Genomic DNA, 6,781 nt, shown 5'->3' with positions numbered 1-6,781 from the left:
TATTTTCTGAAAACCATACGGGTTTTACAGCAAGGGGTTATAATGCTTTCAAAAGGTTTTTATTTAAACTTTATTTTTAGGCCCACTCACTCTTGTTTTTCACCCTTCCAGGTGTTAGTAGCAGAGTTTTCGTACCTACGAGGATTATTGGCAAGTCTTGGTGTAGGCAATTATCATCGATGGTATAACTTTCACCTTATTTTACTGTATTGTACTTATGCTTTGTCATCATGTATGAATTGCGTTCATTCCCGCTCACAATGCACTCTTGTATTTAGGCACTTTTAGGTTTAAATTTATTCACACTTTCCACATCACTACACTTTATAGCTTTGTCACCTTTCTTGTGACATTCTGGGTCGGGGTGTGTCACTAAGCCCACCCCCTCCCTTTTAGTGTAGATAATATTTTTGCTCAAATGTTCCATTGTATAGCTAATTATAGAAATCAACAGTGTTGAAAATTCTAGTCAATTATGGCAACAAACAATCCACAATCCATAGGGGAATTGCCGAACCTGCGTTTCCAGAGGCATTGAAACAGTAAAGAGTTTGTGGTATTTCCTGGAGATGCGGAGACTACATACATATATACTGAGAAGAAGCTGTAGACATCAAAATTTCGGTGAAATGAATGTTGACCAATAATTAAAATTTCAATGTTCACGTGTCACATAAATTTTATATGTAGCGTGTGATTCAACGAAAAATCGAAATAAATTGGAAAAGTCATCAAATATGACACGTGTCAATACCTGGCAGAAATGATTTATTTCATCTGATTATTTAAATCCAAAAATCAAGTTTTGAAATTCTATAAATAGGAGGCCAATGCATTCATTTAGGAGGAAGAAGGAAGGAGAAGGAGAAAGGAAAAGAAGAAAAGAAGGAAGGAGAAGAAGGAAGGAGAAGGAGAAAGGAAAAGAAGAAAAGAAGGAAGGAAGAAAGAAAGAAGCCTTGAAACTCTAAAGCTCTCAAGCAAATCCCGAAGGATCAAGAAAGCAATCTTCGTTCTTCGTCAAATCCACCTTCAAGATCAAGCCCCGACGGCCCTTGAAGAATTTCCACCAACTCAAGATCAAGCCCCGACGGCCCTTGAGGAAAGTGTTCATCATCCACACATCCGTTCATCCTTCAAGATTAAGCCCAGAAGCCCTTGAAGATCCGTTCATCCTAAGATCAAGCCCCAACGGCCCCTTTGGATCAACAAATCCACACATCCGTTCATCGTTCATCATCCATCAACCTTCAAGATCAAGCCCCAACGGCCCTTGAAGATTCATTCATCATCCGTTCATCCTTCAAGATCAAGCCCCAACGCCCTTGAAGAACTTCCACCAACTCAAGATCAAGCCCCGACGGCCCTTGAAGAAAGTGTTCATCGTTCATCATCCGTTCATCCTAAGATCAAGCCCCAACGGCCACTTTGGATCAACAACCTCAACAAATCCACACATCCAACCAACCTTCAAGATCAAGCCCAAAAGCCCTTGAAGATCCGCTCATCCACCAACCTTCAAGATCAAGCCCAACGGCCTTTGAAGAACTTCCACCAACTCAAGATCAAGCCCCGACGGCCCCTTGAAGAAAGTGTTCATCGTTCATCATCCATCCTCCTTCAAGATCAAGCCCCAACGGCCCTTGAAGAACTCCCACCAACTCAAGATCAAGCCCCGACGGCCCCTTGAAGAAAGTGTTCATCATTCATCAACTGTTCATCCTTAGATCAAGCCCCGACGGCCCTTTGGATCAACAATTCATCCACAAACGTACACCCTTCGAAGATAGAATCAGAGGACCAAATTACAAAGAGATTGTAACCCCAAAATCATTAATACAAAATATATATTTTGTACACGTATTCTTGTCGCTTGTTTCAGGAATTTCTCGTGTTTACAAATTTGGCACGCCCAGTGGGACAATCTCTACCTCTCATCTCTATCCTCAAATCATCAAAAAACGCAAATGGCATCAAGAAAGGATCAAGCTGTTCCTGCAATCAAAGCAAAGAACAAGAACATCATCGCCGCAAGTGGTGATATTTCGGGCATCATAACCCGAAGTAAGGCAAGAGATCTTTTTGCCGCGGCTTCCGCCCCTGCATTAACTCTGTCAAAGGAACAAGAGCACCTGAGGTACGAGCCTGTGATCACCCTAGCCTCGCTAAGGGCATCAAAAGGGGAGAGCCCAAGGAAATACTCAGAGTCCCTACTCTCCGACGCTGATTCGAGCAGCAATACAACCATGCAAGTCATGACCACTGGAGCAACTTCAATCGAGGAGCAGCTAGCTCAGATGAATGAAGCAATTGCAAAGCTCACACGGACTGTGGAAGAGAAGGACTTGCAGATTGCCGCACTCGTCAACCAATTAGATGCGCTGCTTGACGTGAAAGTCGACCCAATTGTTGGCCTATTAAAGAAAGAAGGCGACGAAGAAGAGGAGCCACCAGTGGAGAAAGTCGAAGAGAAGCCGAAGCTAGACCAAGCAACGACATCCATGGGATCTCTCTCTATCCAGGAGCTACAGGAGATGATCGCAAGCACTATCAAGACACAGTATGAAGGAAGCTCGCATGACTCCGTACTGTACTCAAAGCCTTACTCCAAGAAGATTGATGCTTTGAAGATGCCAAGGGGCTATCAGCCCCCAAAATTCATGCAGTTCGATGGAAAAGGCAACCCGAAGCAACATGTCGCCCATTTCATTGAAACTTGCAACAATGCTGGGACAGAGGGAGACTACCTCGTCAAACAGTTCGTGCGTTCGCTGAAAAGTAACGCTTTTGACTGGTACACTGACCTCGAACCTGAGTCTATCAACAGTTGGGACCAGCTAGAAAGGGAATTCCTCAACCGTTTCTACAGCACTCGTCGTACTGTAAGCATGCTAGAGCTGACCAGTACGAAACAGTGGAGAGATGAACCTGTCGTCAACTACATAAATAGATGGCGCTCCTTAAGTCTGGATTGCAAAGATCGGCTTTCTGAAACCTCTGCCATTGAGATGTGCGTTCAAGGCATGCACTGGGGGTTACATTACATCCTCCAAGGCATAAAACCAAGAACGTTCGAAGAGCTAGCAACTCGTTCCCACGACATGGAGCTGAGTATCGCTAATCATGGGAAAAAGGAGCCGATTACTAACTTCAATAAGGATAAAGTATTCGCCCCAAATGTAGACAAGACCGGGAAGAAGCCCGCTAAGGAAGCTTTCACCGTCAACACTATCCCCATCAAGACCTCCTCAGTACCCATCAAGACCTCCTCAGCGCCCATCAGGACCTCCTCAGCGCCCATCAAGATCTCCTCCAAGAAGAAAGCGAAGGAGATAAAGACAAGTGAGCCTCCTCGCACCCAAGACAGATACAAGAGCACCTTGAGAGAGTTGGAACAGAAAACGTACCCGTTTCCTGACTCTGACATGGCTGCCATGTTAGATGACTTGCTGGAAAAAAAGGTGATTGAACTACCCGAATGCAAGCGTCCTGAAGAAATGAATCGCACAAACGATCCTAGGTACTGCAAGTACCATCGTATTGTGAGTCATCCTGTTGGCAAGTGCTTCGTTCTTAAAGAACTCATCATGAAGCTGGCACAACAAGGGCAAATTGAGCTCGATCTTGAGGAAACGGCCGCAACGCATACCACCACAATTGCGTTTGGATCGTTTAATCCTGTGCCTCTCCAAACGACACCTGACCGTTCCCGTGAATGCTCAAGTTGCACGGCACCCCCTACACAACCATCACTGGAGAGAAGCGACCAAGATGCACATGCTGATGATGAAGAAGGATGGATTTTGGTAACCTACAAAAAGACAAGGAAACCAAGACCACCAGTTATACAGCCAAATGTGGAACAAAGAAGAAATCACCACGGCCGCAACAATGCGAAGTCTAAAAGAAACATAAAGCATAATAAAACAACATATGCTAGGGAACCTATGGAGCAGGAGCCACGCATTCCCGTTTCCTTGCGTGAGTACTTCCCGAATGACTTTTTGCAACAGTGCACTACCATGGCCTGTCACATGGTTGAAATAGAAATAGAAGAGCCCTTAAAAGGCAAAGCTATCGCCACTGAGGTAGAAAGGACCCTCACACCTGAAGAAGGTCTGCCAACACACTTTAGCATCGAGGAAGCGCTACCATTGCCAAAAAAGATACGAAGAGCACTAGCAGCAGTCTTGGCAGGTTCCGGCGACCACGAAATGCGAGAAAGTAACGACGAAGGCTCGAAGCTTCAGCCACATGAATGTGCCACATGTTGTGCCACCCATGACGTAATTAACTTCACTGACGAAGACCTGCTGCTGGGATCAAAGCCTCACAACCGTCCCCTCTTCATCTCAGGGTACGTAAGTGAATACAAAGTCAACCGCATGCTTGTGGATGGTGGGTCGGCCATAAACATCATGCCAAAATCAACAATGACCATAATCGGCATCAAGGTGAATGAACTATCCCTGAGCCGTCTGCTGATCCAGGGTTTTAACCAAGGAGGACAAAGGGCGATGGGCATGATCCGAGTAGAGATGACCATTGGTGAGCTCAAATCAAGCACGATATTCCACGTGATTGATGCAAGAACTTCCTATAGCTTGCTCTTAGGAAGACCTTGGATCCATGATAGGAGCATATTCATGCGACTTAAAAGGCTTGTTCTCGTGCATTTACGTTATGTTTCTCTAGTTATTTTAGTCCTTTATGCTTCTTTTGTGTGTTTTCAGGTTCTAAGGGCAAGGTATGCAAAAGGATGCCTTTTGGAGCATTTTGGAGCAAAATCGGACTTGGATTGGATAGCTTATATTTGGAGCAAAAGGAATGGACGAAATTAAAGACCAAACTATCATAACCACCTATCATTACTTATCATAACTTAACATATCATTCATTTATCACTTAGCATATCATTCATTTATCAATTATCAAACCATTCACTTATCACTCACCACATATCATTCATTTATTACTTAACATATCATTCATTTATCATATCATTCATTTATCACCACATATCATTCATTTATAACTTATCATGACCATACACTTATCACTTATCATACTCATAATCATCTACACATTTCAACCATTTAAAACATTCCACATGCTTTCACAACTTAATTCACATGCACATTCATCCACCTTTCTCCAAAGAACATCTCACATGCATTTCCACCTTCCTACTTCATCATTTCACCACCTTCTCCATCTTTATTCCACATGCATTTATCATAATTCACCCTAGCTACCACCATTCACACACACATGCACTTATTCTTTCATCATTGAACCACCAATTCAACACATGCATTCACACACCCTTTAATCATCCCCCCTTTAAGTTATGATTTTATTTCCTAACCCTACATGCATTATTTATTAACTCTTCATCATGCATCCACATTCATTCCAACACAAAACACACACATGCACTTATTCTTTCATCATTGCACCACCAATTCACCCACATGCATTTCCAACCATTCACACCCCTTTAATCATTCTCCTAGCTATCATTCACATGCTCTCCCATCCATTCTCTCCCTATATAAACCACACACACTTCATTCATTTGCATCATTCAATTCATCCCACACTTCCATTTCATTCAATTCCATCTCTCCATTCTCACACCACAAATAAACACTTCCCCTTAGAATCCAAAAACCATCTTCCATTTCCATCACTCCCCACTCCATTCCACACTTCCATCCCCCCAACCAACTATCCCTAGACCTTATGCTACAATAAAGAGGAAGATAAGAGGGCCTAAACGTTCATACAATTCAAGTTTGAGTTGTTGGAATGTTTAGGTGTTTCTTTGATTTCAAAGTTTAAATTCAATTCTCTTTGTTTTGTACGTATGAGGAATGGAAGAGAAGAGTGCCTAAACGTTCATACAATTCAAGTTTGAGTTGTCGGAATGTTTAGGTGTTTCTTTGATTTCAAGGTTATGAAGAACTAAACCCCCTTTAGCTAGGGGGTGATTCGAAACTATGTTTATATTTGCAATATGAATTGATTAACTTTCGTTGGAATTTCATAAGTTGTGGATTCAATTTGTTTAACTGTTTGATTGATAACTTATTTATGTATGTTTATTGAGAATGCGCGCTTAATTTTCATGCATGAATATGACGCTAGAATATAAGTGAGTTTCACCTAATCGTTATGAACTTATATTCACAAGTAGTGGAGGTTGCTTATAAACAATCGCGTTAAATAAATTCTTGGCATAAGTTTCATGCAATCATAGTAACGAATGCCTCGTCAACACTTATAGTTTTCATTGAACGTAATGATCTTTGATTGTATCTTTATTATGATGTCATGTAAGGAACTTTTGAAGAATGCTTTGGGTTGTCGTATGATGTCATCCAATTCATTAACTTAAGGAAAACTTGACGGTTAATTTAAGCGGACCTAATTAACCCGGGGTGTTGAGAAATCATAATTTATCGAAAGACCAACTGAGAATCAATCTTGTATGCAAGTGTAACATGTGTGGAGAAGAACCCCTTGGCTATTCCATCATCCATATTTTCATCTCATTCATATTTACGTTTTGCCTTTAATTACAATTTGTCCATTTAGTTTAATTCCGTCCAAAACTCAATCCCCCTTTACTTTATTGTTCAATTTAGTTAGAAATCAATTTAGTTTGTGTTCTTAAAGCATTTTGAGTTTTTGGTTTGTCTTAGTGTTTTAACGTTTAGTTTCACATTCTTTGAGTCTAGTTTAGTGTTTTATATTGTTTTTACGTTTTTCAGTCAGTTTC

This window comes from the organism of the source record quoted next, unplaced genomic scaffold, assembly GCF_019419815.1.
Source record: "Pyrus x bretschneideri cultivar Hongxiangsu unplaced genomic scaffold, Pyrus_bretschneideri_v1 Contig26, whole genome shotgun sequence".
Lineage (NCBI taxonomy): Eukaryota > Viridiplantae > Streptophyta > Magnoliopsida > Rosales > Rosaceae > Pyrus > Pyrus x bretschneideri.
This window is presented reverse-complemented; position numbering follows the sequence as displayed.